This window comes from Protopterus annectens, chromosome 1.part1 (genome assembly GCF_019279795.1).
Source record: "Protopterus annectens isolate FY-2018-M chromosome 1.part1, PAN1.0, whole genome shotgun sequence".
NCBI classification, from domain to species: Eukaryota; Metazoa; Chordata; order Ceratodontiformes; family Protopteridae; genus Protopterus; species Protopterus annectens.
This window is the reverse complement of record NC_056726.1, coordinates 499,950,419-499,965,879: the sequence shown is the minus strand read 5'-3', so window position 1 is coordinate 499,965,879 and position 15,461 is coordinate 499,950,419. Positions and strand designations below refer to the sequence as shown.

General features: G+C 40.3%; 1 long non-coding RNA gene across 1 annotated transcript in view; it reads right to left on the bottom strand.

Moving 5' to 3' along the window:
* Nucleotides 1–15,461, bottom strand: part of LOC122806060 — a 137,446-nt gene that overhangs the window by 121,766 nt on the left and 219 nt on the right. The gene's annotated exons all lie outside the window — the stretch shown is intronic.

The window sequence follows — 15,461 nt, the reverse complement described above, 5'->3', positions numbered from 1 at the left end:
AAATTATTTTCCTGTGCCCCTGTCGAGCAGAGCCACAGAAGTGATCCCTGGAGTGAATTTCCTATTTCCCATCCAATCATCAAGATTTTTCTTGAAGAGTGCTAATGAGGAGCTCTGTTTGACATAGATAGGTAGTCTGTTCCAGAGTATGGGAAGTCTCTGGGACAGGAATCGAACTCTCCAGCATGTTCTGTTTATTGTGGTGACAAGGTTTAGGTCCTTAGAGCGTGTAGCTCGGAGGGATTGGGATTTCTTTAAGTGGAGCATGTCCAACAGCTCTGGGTTTGACATAGCTTTGTATGCTAGGCAGAGATTGCCTCTGATTACGCGATATGCGACGGAGTAAAGCTGAAGTTTTTTGAGACGGTCTGCGTAGGGCATCTGTTTGAGGCCAGTAATCCTCTTTGTGAGATATTTCTGTGGCTTTTCCAGTTGTTGTAGATGTCTTGTGAGGTGCATACCAAAAGGGGCGTTGTACTCTATAATGGGTCTAATGAGTGATGAGTAGAGGGGAACAATGACCTCTTTTTTTCCTGGATGAGAAACCTTTTGTGATGAGGTGAGCCACATAGAAGGATTTCCTGACCACTGTGGTGATGTGATTATCAAAGGAGAGACTACTGTCCACCTGTGTCCCAAGGCCTCATCACATTTTCGGCGTTAAGTAGACTACCAGCTATGTGGTAGTTAATGGGTACAGAGTTTTTACCAAAGGGGATGACAATACACTTTTTGGCATTGAGCTTCAGGCCATGGCTTTGACACCAGGCATCTGTCTCAGTGAGGCCCTTTTGTAGTATGTCCACATCGTTAGCAGTTTCAATTACTGTTCCTATTTTGCAGTCATCTGCAAACTTTGTTAGCCTGTACTTCAGAGAAGTACATACCAAACAGGAGGAGGACCCAGGACTGAACCCTGTGGTACTTCACTTGTCACTGATCTGAAGTCGGATTTGGAGCCTGCTACTTTCACAGTGTGGGTTCTGTCAGTGAGCCAGTTGGCAGCCCATCTTGTGACATAGGGATTTATACCTAGTTTAGTGAGCTTATCTATAATTCCAGAGTGGGGGGGTGGTGTCAAAAGCGTTGGCGAGATCTAGATAAGCTGTGTGAACCACCTTACCCACATCTATGGCTTTGGTGACTGCTTCAAAGAAGTCAATCAGGTTTAGGAGACATGATCTGACTTTTACAAATCAGAACTGGGAAGGGTCCAGAGTTTGGAGATTACCAATGTCTTTCTTTATGAGTTCCATGACGATACGTTAAATGGCCTTGCAGACCAGGCTCGTCAGGCTAATGGGGCGGTAGTTCCTGGGGTCCGTCGTGGTTCCCCCTTTGTGGAGTGGGATAACTGTCGCGGTGTGCCATTCAGTGAGCACAAAGCCTGAAGTGAGGCTATGATTGAACATGGTACTTGGGTAGGGTGCCAGTTCATTCTGCAGTTCATGTAGAACACAGCCTGGGATATTGTCAGGTCCCATGGATGCTGTGTTCTTGGCTTTGGAGAGTGTGTTTTTTTACCTGTGCAGCCGTGATTATAGGAACTTTGCATTCTTCCGGTATAGAGATGGGCCCTCTAGGGGGTGAGAGTGGGTAAAGTTAGCAATGAACCTATCTGCCAGGATGTTGGCAATATCAGTTGGTTCTGTATATTTAGTGCCATTGTGCTGCAACTCAGAGCAGATCTGAGTATTGCCATTGAGATTCTTGACATAGCTATAGAATGCTTTGTGGTTGTCTTTAGAGTCAGTGGCAATTTTGTTTTCGTAACTAGCTTTGGAGGATTTTATGAGGGATCTCAACTTCTTACTGAGGTTGACCAGGGCATTCCTCCAGTCATGGGATTTTACTCTTTTTTGCAACAGTTTCTTTCTTCTGTTGTAGAGTTTGTTTATGACAGAGAACCACCAGATTGGCTTCCTTTTTTTGGATGATAGCATCTTGGATCTATTAGGGATAGTATGATCCATGCACTCGTGTAAGTGCTTAGAAAGTGCATTTGTGTAGGATTCAGCAGTCGTACCTCTATTGTCCATCTGCATGGGTGTCATGAAGTTTGCCACTTCTGTCTTAAGAAGTGTGGAGTTGGCTTTGGAGAAGTTTTTTACGGTGGTTTCCCTAACTGGGGATTGGGGCGGGATGTGAATGTCTAGGGTGATTAGCTTGTGATCGGATCTGACCAACGAGGAATTGACCTCTGGTGTGGAACACCGGTTGCCCATGTTGGTAATGACCAGGTCTAGGATATTGCTGCCTCTGCTGTGGGTGTGAATAATTTGATCCAAGGCGTTGGAATTTATGAATTCCAGAAAACGTTGAACAAAAGAGTTGGTACATGACTAGTTTTCCCAGTTAATGGTGGGGTAGTTGAAATCGCCCATTATTAGGGTGTTGGGTTGTACCTTAATACTTTCCAGTGTATCAAGAAATGAGGAGTGGAATCCTAGGGCATGGTGGGGGGTCTGTAGCAAGCTACAATTTGGATTGCGGTCTTGCCCAGAGTCAGTTGCACTTGGATAATCTTGGATGCATTATGCCGTGCAACTAGCCTGGAGGTGTGGATATCCTTAATGAATATGGACACGCCTCCACCTTTAGTGCTTCGTTCCGGGTTAGGTGGCCGAAAGGTGTGCTTTGAATTATAGCCTGGTAATGCAGGGGTGCTCTTTGGAGCTTTAAACCAGGTCTCTGTCACTGCACAGATGTCGATGTTCTCCATTTTAAGGAGTGCCTTGAGTGAGTGCATTTTGAGGTTTAGACTTCTAGCACTGAGTAGCATTACCCTCAGATTTGTGTGCTTGTATCTGTTACGGTGGTGAATTTGTCATTTGAACCTTGCCTAAAAAGGCACTATAGGGGTGGCAAGTGCCTTAGCCAGTATATGGAATCCCAAGGACGACAGGTGCAAGCCATCTCTAGCAAAGCATCGTGGTCTGTCGATCATGTCATCTCAGGCAGACAAATACTGGATCCCCTTAGAATGACACCAGAAGCTTAGCCAATTGTTGAAGTCAATCATTTTGTCCTTGCACTGTGGTATCATTTTGGGTGATGGCAGGATGCTACTCAGGGCTAGGGTCATACCTGCCTGGGCTACAAGATCAGAGAGCTCCTCCATGTCTCTTTTCATGTAGTCCAGGGAGGTACGTCTCAGGTCATTCACATCAACATGGACAATGACAGTGTCATATTTGTACTTGTTGTGGAGTGACCTGAGTGCGTGCATTATGTGGCGGATCCTGGCAACTGACAGGCAGCTGACAGTAACTTTCTCCTTGTTTAGCCTGGTGAGTGGAACATCACTGTGCCTGACTATAGAGTCACCTATGACTAGAGTGTTGGGTATGTTGTTATGCCTTATGGGCTGTGGTTGAGTGGCACACTGAGTTTGTGGGCTATGTGCCATTTGGGTTGTGTTGGGGGGGTGGAGTTTGCTTGCGTTTCTGATTTGGAGGTCCCTAATGCTTGGGCAGGTTTTTATTGAGAGCCTCCGCGAATGTAGGTGTGTGTTTTGTGTTTCTATGTGTGTGTTTTGGTGGTGTAGGTTTTGAGGGACTATGTGATGAGTGTGGTGTGGTGCAAGTGTTTACATTCTCCTCTTGACTGTCTAGTCCAGTCTTGGGTGAAGAGAGCTTTGCTTCCAGTTTGACTATATAAGTGCATCTCTCACAGGTTGTAGTGTTGGGTGGTAGGAGGAGAGGGTTGTCTGTGTACATAAGGCAATTGCTGCATTGCCCCAAGATGCCCAGATTCATCAGGTAGACAGGAGAAATCACTGGGAGCTGAACCTTAGACATGCTAGGTGCTTATTTATTAAGTACTAAAAACTGCTTTCCTCTAGACAAGGGAGGAAAGTTGAGTGCTGTAGTAATTTGCAGCTTATTTAGTGCGTAGAACGAGTTCTGAGCAAGTGCCTAGTTCAAAGAAACAGATTTGAGTGCTTAAACTAGAAAGCTGGCTAGTTCTAAGAAACAAAATTAAGCTAGAAGGCTTCCCTCCAACACAGAAAGGCTTGGGGGCTCAGAAGCCTACAAATAGTCTAGACCACTTACAGGAAAGGCAGGAAATAAGCTTAAAAATCTTCAAATCTAATAAATAGGAATATTAATTCACCTTTTAAAATAGCATTCAAAAGTGACATTTCAGACTTCAAAGTACAAATTCATAAGATGAGTATTTTTAAAATTAAAAATTTGCTCCAAAATATTCCAAACTGGCAATGTTTGAAGTCTATGTTTAATCTGATAATAACTTCACTCTAATTCCATATTTCACATCAATTTTGCAAATGCCATTTAGGGATCCTTATCTCATGAAATACTCAGGCAGTGCAAGGTTACAGTGCCTTCCCCACATTTAAATCACCAGCTACATAAACAGGGACTAAAGGTGGAGGTGTCTTGATTTACATCAGCAACAAATATACCTCAAGGCTGGTTAAACAGGATGATACCCTGGAGTTCATCCACATGCAAATCACCTTAGATAGAGTCTCTTACCGTATCTTAGCAAGCTACAGGTCATCATCTATGTCTCAAGAATCCCACAACTCTTATCTAGACCGACTAGAGGCATTCTCCATCCAAATAAACACTCCATTCATGGGGGACTTTAACTACACATCTGTAGACTGGGAAACATACAATGCCACCAACTTACATGTGCAACATTTCCTGGACTTTATTAACACAAATTCCTTTGATCAGTTAGGGTGCACTTCAACCAGAAGTTCAAACAGATTAGACCTTGTTCTCACCAATATGGGAGAGAGCTGTACCCCCTGTGTCACGTCCTCAGTTGTGAGGTCGAATCAAAAAGCTTCCTCATTTGAAATAAAAATGAACTTGAAAACGCAAGCAAAACTTGCTAAAGCTAGAAACTATTCTATAGCAAACTACATCCTATTAAGTGATAGTTTGTCAAAAATTCAATTTCCTATCAAACCACACATTTCGCAAAAACCTATGCAGAATTAGTCACAAAAACACCGTACAAACATGTAAACAGCTGAATAGAAGCTGCTACCTGCCAGAAGTAAGCCCCAAAACAAACCCCAAAACCAAACACACTCGTGGAATCTTAATCATAACAGGGTATATAACAGGGAAAAAGTTATGGCCAAAGGCAGAAAGATCAGCCCTCATAATGACAAAAGCTCACTAATAAGACTAAACAGGAAACTAGCAGGACTAATCAAATCCAACAAGGCCAATTATGAGGTCAAGATAGCTTCTCAAGCTAAAGACAACCACAAGGCCTGCTACAGCTATTTCCAAAACCTCAAAGGTAACACAAAGAAATGTGCAGAATGGCTAGTAAATGAGCAGAGTGACCTAGCTTAACAAATCTGATGGCTGACAAATTCAGCTCAAACTTCACCCCCGCCACCCCTTGTGAAACCTCTGTCAGCATAACCCCAACTAACAGCAAGGAGAGGTCACAGTGGCACTTACCAGTGCTAAAAACACAGCTTCACTGAGGCCAGACAATATCTTAAGTTGCCTCCTAAACAGCCTGAAACATAACAAGCGAATGGAGGACGTCAGTGGTTATCCCCCTTCACAAGGGTGGAGCATCAACTGACTCTGGAAACTACAGACCCATTTTGATTTTGTCAAAGGAAAATCCTGCCTACTTAACCTGGTAGACTTCTTTGAGAAGGTAACCAAGGTAATGGATGAAAGGAAAATGCTGCAAACCACCTACCCTGATCTGGCTAAAGAATCTGACACAACACCTCACTCTGGTTTTGTGAACAGACTCGCTGAACTAGGTGTAACACAAACTGGTGGATTGCCATCTGGCTCAGAGATAAGACTCAAGAAGTCAGGACTGGTGAGACCAAGAGGCAGGTCACCTGTGGTTTAACACTGGGCTCCATGCTGGGCCCAGTCCTGTCAGGCATCTACTTTTTGGAGGTCAAAGATAATGGCCAATTGCATCTGGCTCACCACATCTGCAGATGACTGCAAATTGGGAGCTATCGTAAATTCCACCATGGCACTAATATCCTGCAATAGGGTCTAACACAGACAAATGACTGTTGCAAACTCAATGCAAAGAAGTACATAATAGTGCCTTTTGGAAAAATGTTTACTTAGGCAAATTACTCCACTGATAGACACCCCTAAGAGTTGACCCAGTAGTTAGAGACCTGGGAACATATGTAATCTGGCTTTTGACCAACATGTAGCCAAGGCAGTAAGAAAATATTTCTATGTCACCCAACTTATAAGTAAGGTTATGGCATCCTGGTCCAAGGAAGTTATAGTACCACTCTACTCATCCCTTATAAGATCCATCATTTATACAATGCCCCCTTCTGCATGTACCTGACTAGGCATACACAACAGTTGGAACTCCCAAAGAGGTTCCTCACTAACAGAATCCAGAGTATTAACACACTGTGCTATACAGACTGCCTTAGAACCCTGTCTCTGTACTCAGTCTTCTGCAGATTGATGAAAGGTGATCTCTGCTTGACATATAAAGTAGCCTTAGATCCAGCCCTGATTGAGGTTTTGCACATCTGCAAAACGAGAAGCACCAGAAACACTACATCCAGGGATTTGAACTTTGCTTGCAATGTAAACAGAACATGCTGGTAAGACAGGTACGTGACTCAAAGGATCTCCATACTCTGGAATAGGTCCCCATCGATGTAAAGCAGAGTTCATCCCTAACCCAATTAAAATATAACCTTGACCACTGGACGTGAAATCACAAATTCATTCCTAGGCTAGCCATTGTGTCTGTTATTGACAGAGGCTGACAGTAAACATTCCTTAACTGACATCGGATGGGTAATCATAAATTCCTTCCTGGGCTGACCCCCATGTCTCTTATAGACAGAAGTCCACAGTAAACATTCCCTAATGAACTTATCCCTCCTAACAACCTTCCCCACAATTAAGACACATGTTACTAAGGGACACAATTGGGTTGGGTGGCTAGGCTTATAAAAGGCCCTGATGGTCATTAGCCTAGTATATATCTATGCCTAACAACCCCCCCCCCCCAATTTAGATGCACATGTTACCAGGGGATACATCTGGGTTGGGTTGCATGGCTAAACTTATAAAGGCCCTGGTGGTCATTAGTTTAGTATATACTTGTGAACAGCTATAACGTTTTCGTATATATCAATCCAAAAATGTAATTCTAGATTGGAAACCTCAAAAATCATTAAAAGCACAGTGAGTGAGAAACTGCTTCTTATAATGAAATTGTTAGTAACACCTCAAATTTCACGATGCAGTTTTTCCGAAACTAGTAATAACTGACAAAGTTAAGAGCCAGCATTGAGTTTGGTAGCAATTTTCTTGTAGCTAAAATAAATTTCAAAATCGGTATACTAACTTGTCAAAATGTCATCAACGGACTTCAATTCATGAACTTTTAATGATAACTTTATTTTAATATACCTATCTCTCCAAAAAAGATAGTATGAGGTTATCAGCTGTCCTTAAAACAGAATTAATTCAAAATACAGTAAGCAGGTATACTTGATCAGAAATATTTGTCCATAGGTATGGGACATTCTTTCTAAAAGTCATGCAATAGGTATTAGGATCTTGTTCTAAAAAGCACTTGCTGGTATAGTATATATGCTGCATAATGTATTCCCTAAATTGTCCTTTAGTTTTGTTTCCATTACCTTCTGTCTCCTAAATTCGTGATCAGCGCTAGTTTATCATTTACCCTAACTTCCTGCTAGGGTCACCAACCCATTCACCTAGATGCACTTTCCTTGATGAACATGTTCTTTATACATTACAAAAACTATAAAACTGATAACAAACAAAGGCCAATTCTTCTTCTTCTTTCGGCTTTTCTCAGTTAGGGGTCGCCACAGCGGATCACCTGTCTGCTCATGATTGGCAGTGGAGTTTTACAGTGTCGAGTTGCCAGCCCGACGCCCAACCTTCCACAGAAGGCATACATACGCACACACTCACACCTAGGGCCAATTTAGAGTGTCCAATCCACCTACAGCATGTCTTTGGGATGTGGGAGAAAACCGGAGCACCCAGAAGAAACCCACGCGACCACAGGGAGGACATGCAGACTCTGCACAGAAGGCACCACAGCCGAGGATTGAACCGGAGAACCTCTTGCTGTGAGGCGACAATGCTAAACGCTGCACCACCGCGGCCGCCTTAAAGAAAAAAGACCAATAAGACTGCAAATTTAATGAACAGATCTGATGCACAGGCAAACAGGAAAAAATTATTGCAGGTCACCTAGGCCTCACTTCAGTCAAAGACCTTTCTCCATCCCAGGCTTCAAAATCCATAAATAATGTTTCAAGATAGTGGCATTATTATCAGGGGGAAACTACTTAACACAGAAATACAAACACACACACACACACACACACACACACACACACACACACACACACACACACACACACACACACACACACATGACTCAGTAAAAAAAGACCCAAATACCAGAAGCACACAACCCACCTCAAATATATAACTAATCCATATACAACTAATATTAAAAAAATAAAACAGAAATCATACTTTTCACAGCAGCAAAAACAACAATAACAACAAAAGCATTTAAATAGCTTACTTGATCAGGAATGATAAAAGGCATCCAAAACGTAAAAAAAAAACTCATGGTAAAAGTGAATGCATAAGTCTCATAAACAGAAAATGAAGCACTATAAAAAATGACAGAAAGTGAATTACATGAAAATAAGAAAAGCAGACTCCATAGTAAAAGGAAGAGAAAGTCAACCACTCTAGTATAGGTGCCATAATACAGACACAAACACATGCACATAAATATATATATGGATCTAGGACTTTTGAACGAAAGTTCAAAAGCCCGAATCCATTACCACCGAACACACTTGAACGAAATCAAAATCAAAAAGCGATTTCGTTAAAGTATGTTAAAAAAAAAATACGAAATCTACTTGCATGCAGGGGGGCAAGCCCCTCTGCACCCCCGATATGGGGGCATGCACCCCCCTACTTTAATATTCTCAATCCAAGGTCGCACTACAGTGGGGAAAAGGGAATTTTCCCTTACTGCACCATAGTATTACCGGAACAACAATCTTACTTACTCAAAAGTGCTGCTTCAGTGAACAGCACTTTCACGCAAGTATGCTCACCAAATTGGGATTCGGTGAAAGATGCAGTTGAGCATCTGTACAGATCCCATATATATATATATATATATATATATATATATATATATATGTGTGTGTGTGTGTGTGTGTCTGTGTACAGTGGATATAAAAAGTTTTACACACCCCTATTAAAATGCTAGGTTTTTCTGATGTAAAACAAATGAGACCACAGTAAATCATTCCAAAACTTTTCCCACCTTTAATGTGACCTATAACCTGCACAATTCAATTGAAAAACAAACAAATCTGTCGGGGGGAAAAATATAAAAAATTAAAAACGTACAATACTCTGGTTGCATAAGTGTGCACACCCTTAAACTGATACTTTGTGGGTGTGCACACTCTTAAACTAACACTTTGTTGAAGCACCTTTTGATTTAATTACAACATTCAGTCTTCTTGGGTAGGAGTCTATTAGCATGGCACATCTTGACTTGGCAGTATTTGCCCACTCTTCCTTGCAAAAGCACTCTAAATCTGTCAGCTTGCGAGGGCATCTCTTATACACAGCTCTCTTCAGGTCACCTCACAGATTTTCTTTTGGATTTAGGTTTAGGCTCTGGCTGGGCCATTCCAAAACTTTAATTTTCTTCTGGTGAAGCCATTATTTTGTTGATTTAGATGTATGCTAGGGATCATTGTCATGTTGAAAGGTGAAATTCCTCTTCATCTTCAGCTTTCTAGCAGACGCCTGAAGGTTTTGGGTCAAAAGTGAGTGGTATTTGGAACTGTTTATCATTCCCTCCACCTTGACTAAAGCCCCAGTTTCAGTTGAAGAAAATCAACCACAAAGCATGATACTGCCACCACCATGCTTCACCGTGGGGGTGGTGTTTATTTGGTAATACAAAGCGTTGCTTTTGCACCAAACATACCTTTTGGAATTGTGGCCAAAAAGTTCAACCTTGGTCTCATCAGACCATAACACATTTTCACATATGCTTTTGGGAGACGATGTATTATTTTGCAAATTTTAGCTGGTCCTGGATGTTTTTCTGTGTAAGAAAAGGCTTCCGTCATGCAACCCTACCCCATAGTCCAGACATATGGAGAATATGGGAGATTGTTGTCACAAGTAGTACACAGCCAGTACTTGCCAGAAATTCCTGCAGCTTCTTCAGTGTTGCTGTAGGTCTCTTGGCAGCCTCTCTGACCAGTTTTCGTCTTGTCTTTTCATCAATTTGAGAGACGTCTAGTTCTTTGCAACATTGCTGTTGTCCTACATTTTCACCACTTTTTGATGACTGTCTTCACTGTGTTCCATGGTATATCCTATGCTGTGGACATTTCTTTGTATCCTTCTCCTGACTGATACCTTTCAACAATGAGATCCCTTTGATGCTTTGTAAGCTCTCTGCAAACCATGGCTATTGTTGTAGCAGGCAACTGAGTAAATGTCAGGAAAATCCTACTAGGACAGCTGAACTTTATTTGGGGTTAATCAGAGTCTCTTTAATTGATGGCAGGTGTGTACCCAAGAAGACTGAATGCTGTAATTAAATCAAAAAGTACCTCAACAAAGTATTTAGTTTAAGGGTGTGCACACACAACAAAGTATTAGTTTAAGGGTGTGCACACTTATGCAACCAGCATATTGTACTTTTTTCAATTTTGTATATTTTTTCCTCTAACAGATTTGTTTGTTTTTCAATTGAATTGTACAGGCCACATTAAAGGTGGGAAAAGTTTTGAAAAGATTTCTTGTGGTCTCATTTCTTTATCACAAACACTTGGCATATCCACTGTATATATTTTTATCTGTTTACACACACACACACACACACATACACACACACACACACACACACACACACACACACACATATATATATATATATATATATATATATATATATACACACACACACAATGTATATATATGTATATATATATATATATATATATATATGTGTGTGTGTGTATATACACACATAACTGTGCGTGTAAATATATATGTATGTATATATGTAAATTAATGGATCAACTCTACCTTTGGTCAACATTTGTTTAGCCAACAAAATTTTATCAACTAAACAGATGATCAACAGGTATGCAACATTGCACAATTCTTGGGGTAAAGAGATTAGCAGGGAAGTGGAGTGCAGGGGTGGGGCTTGCCCCCTGCAAAAAATGATTTTATGTTTTTACTGTAAATTTTGTATGTGCTACGATTGTTGATTGGCGCATGCATAGTAACATATCTCCTTTGTAAACATCCAGATTTGGAAGTTTCGTTAAATTTCAGTACATCTAAATGTAAAAATATATCTTTTAATATACGCACATATATAATAGTAAGCACCTGCTACACACTGGATGACTTAATTGATATTAAATTAAATAAGGCAACAAGCAAAACTTCAGCTAAACCAGCTTAAGAAAAATGACGGGGTGGGCTTTACTGATTTTATATATATATATATATATCTATCTCTCTCTCTCTCTCTATATATATATATATATATATATATATATATATATATATGGGTCCTCTTCAAATTACCGAAATGCCAGTTCGCCGACACGCGGAAGAGGAACGCGAAAGGACTGACAGCGCAGTTGACCGACATGCTGAAATCCTGACAGCTGGAAGACCGACAAGGGGAATGTGTAAGCGCGACTTGGTAAGTATGCGCTAGTGAGGGATTTAGGATTAGGGAGCAGACAGGTAAGTGTGCAATAGTGAGGGATTTAGGGTTAGGGTGTGTGAAAGGTGAGTGTGCGGTAGTGTCGGAGTTAGGGTTTGGGTAATGTAAGTGTGTGTTAGTGACGGGTTTATGTTTTAGGGTGGGTTAAGTAAGTTAGGAATAGGGTGCAGGTAGGGTAAGTGTCTGGTACTGTCGGACCTTAGGGTTAGGGGTGGGTTAAGTGAGTTAGGGTTAGGGTGCAGGTAGGGTAAGTGTACGGTAGTGTTGGACCTTAGGGTTAGGGGTGGGTTAAGTGAGTTAGGGTTAGGGTGCAGGTAGGGTAAGTGTCGGATCTTAGGGTTAGGGGTGGGTTAAGTGAGTTAGGGTTAGGGTGCAGGTAGGGTAAGTGTGCGGTAGTGTCGAACCTTAGGGTTAGGGTTAGGGCTAGTGGATATGTAATGTAGTGTAATGTGTTGTTTACGTGTAGTGTGTCGGTGTAATGGTGTTCGGTGTTTTGCGTTGTCGGTATTGTGTGTTGTCGGTTGTTTGGTGTCGGTGGTTTGTGTGTCGGCGAACTGGCGTGGCGGTGTTCTAAAGTAGACCCATATATATATATCTCACATTTTATATTTATATATCTAAAGATATACATTTATATGTATGTATATATATATATATATATATATATATATATATATATATATATATATATATATGCACACACACACACACACACACATATATATATATATATATATATACACACACACATTTTATATATATATATATATATATATATATATATATATATATATACATACACACACACACACACACACTTACACCCATATGTAGGTATGCACACGTCTTTCATTTCTTGGAAGCTGCCAACAAAATGATTACTCTTGGGAATATTTTTGAAGCTGTGTAATGTATAAAGTGTTTACATATCTGTGAAACACTGTGCTACTGATATTTAAGGCTTATCTTCCAGACTCGTTCACCTACTAGTATTCACTTATGGAGTGAAGTATATTTATGAAGTAATTTCCTGTAATTCTAAGTCACAGCAAATGTAAGTGTGCTGCTTAGTTATAAATGATATATCACAGCCCTTGTAGTAATGATCCTGTTACGCATATGTCTAGTGTTATTGTTACTACCTCACACAAGTAAATTTCGCATTATATTGAAAATAAAGGTGTTATTGATGATATTAAACTAACTCTAAATAACTTACTTTACTGTCTTGAGAAATTAATAATACATGAATGATTGCTCCTGATGTGCTGCACAAAACTGACACCCATTTACAGATGCAGCAGCGTAATCACACATTACAGTTTGACAGAACCGTGTCTTAAATGACTACCCTGAATTGTTGCGTCTTTCGGCTTTTCCCGGTTAAGGGTCCCCACAGCGGAACTCCAGTCCGCTAATGACTGGCAGTATATTTTTATGTGCCGAGTTGCCTATTTCACATCAAATTCTACACAGTAAATAAAAAATTATGGAAGGAAACATGAAACAGAGTACAAATCCAACAGCTGTTGGATTTGTACTCTGTTTTGTGTTTCCTTCCACATTTTACTAGTGACCTACCCATTGGGTACCATTTCGTTTATGTAAATAAAAAATTATAACCATGCACAAAGATTAGTTAAAATGGACATGACAATTTTAAGTTAAAATACACTAGAAAACATAATTATCATATATATATATACTACTAAATGTAAAATTACATCTGTAAAAAATATAGATACCCATTTTAAATCAAGATGGGACTTGGGGAGTGTGCACTGTGCCAATATTGGCACATTTTCAAGCATTGTTAGACAGGAACTGGAACAGCACCCCTGGGGGTGGTACACCTCTCAATTGTCCCTGATTTTGGCTCCAAATTTACGATGTAGGTGACCTGGGTTCAATAAGCAGCTTGGGCATCTGAGGCACTGGCAGTGAGGGATGTGCATGTCGATCCCAGGAGGGAAGAACATTCATCTAGTACTCTCCGAGGGCGGCCTGGTCCGGGAAGAGAGGGATCGACCCTCAGCTGATTCTGTGATGGGTATATCGAAGGGATAGGGACAAGAGAGCAGGTCATAACAAAAAAATCCCATCCCTTTACAGAAGCAGTTACTGCAAGATGCCCTTAAGTTCTACTCTGGCTCCAGTCTGACAAATAAAAATTGGAGTTAGTCTAGGGGATGAAAAGAAGGGATGGTAGACTCATTGGATGGGGACACTGGGGTAGAAGACTAGAAAGCATGAAGCCAGAGGGAGAACAAAAAAAGAAAAATTTGGCTATGTCCCTACTAAACCTGACAATTTTGGAAGAAAAGGTTGTGGTGGATTACAATAATGGCAATAATTAGAGTTACATATGACTTTTACTTCAGAGAATGTAATTTAAATAATACCTGCTTATTAAATTAGTTTCAACAGTACTTGAAGAAATGTCACCACTGAAGAAATGTATTTCTTTCTTTTCTGAAGAAATGTCAAGCAGAGATCTTTATTTCGCCACTGAAGAAAAAGTCCAAAAGTGACCAGACAAACTCCGTAACTACTGTAGCTGTTATACTCTGTCTCAGAACAAATTCTTGCCAAACAGTTAAGTCTGTCAGAGCTATTTCAATTCTATTATAAACACATCTAGGCAGATGAACAGACTAAGGCACACTTAGTCTAAGACGTCACTACTAAGTGAAACATATTGTCCAGTTTATATACTCTTTTCAACCAATGTTAGTTTTAATGTCCTTGCTCTTCTGGTTTCTGTCTGTGTCATGAAAAAGTCCATGGCTATTTCATGCCCTTTTTTGGTCCTCGCTGTATCTGGAGACTTCACAAAAGTCTCTCCAAGTCATCTTTGTGTCACTTGACCTGTCTGCATTTTATTTATTTATTTCTGCATCTGAAAGCCAAGAAAGTCAACTTCCTTTTTTCTATAACAGGATGCATTTACAGTAAAGCCTACAGCTACATGTTATTAATATCTAAGCTGAACATGTACAAAAAATAACTGTTCTTGAAAGCAAGCCATATTATTTTGAAAACTGCTGTTTGGCCTTGCACATTTCTTTCACTGTAAACAGTATAATTTTGGGGAAAAACATTTTAATTTACACAATATCTATCAGTACTAATATTTAAAAAAAATATGTTCCTATTTCTGGATTTGTCCTGTTCTCAACTATTACTGACTTTGTCTCAAATGTTAAATCTGCCTCTTTTAATCCCTTGTAAAACTAGTGGCCTTTGGAGAAAGGTGGTGACAAAGTAAATAATGACAATAATTACAGGTGTAGGCATATTTTACTTCAGGAACTGTACATTAATTCACACTCTATTATTATATCAACATCTCAAAAAGTGTCCCTGATTATTTCTGGATGTGTCCCCAGTTCTGATAAGGTATGTCTTGATTAAACGGATAGCTATGAGGTAAGCAAGCAAATTACGGCATGCAGTAAATTCGTACCTCTCAACTGTCCAGACTATCGCAGAATGTCCATCTTTTTGCCTCTTATTTTTGGTCTGTTCCTTATGGTTTTCTGGCAAATCACTGATGACTGAAATCACTAAATAATTATATAGATTTGAATTTCACACTTCATATCCTTCGGAAACTGTATGTTAACATAACACAAATCCTATTATTCTATCAGCTT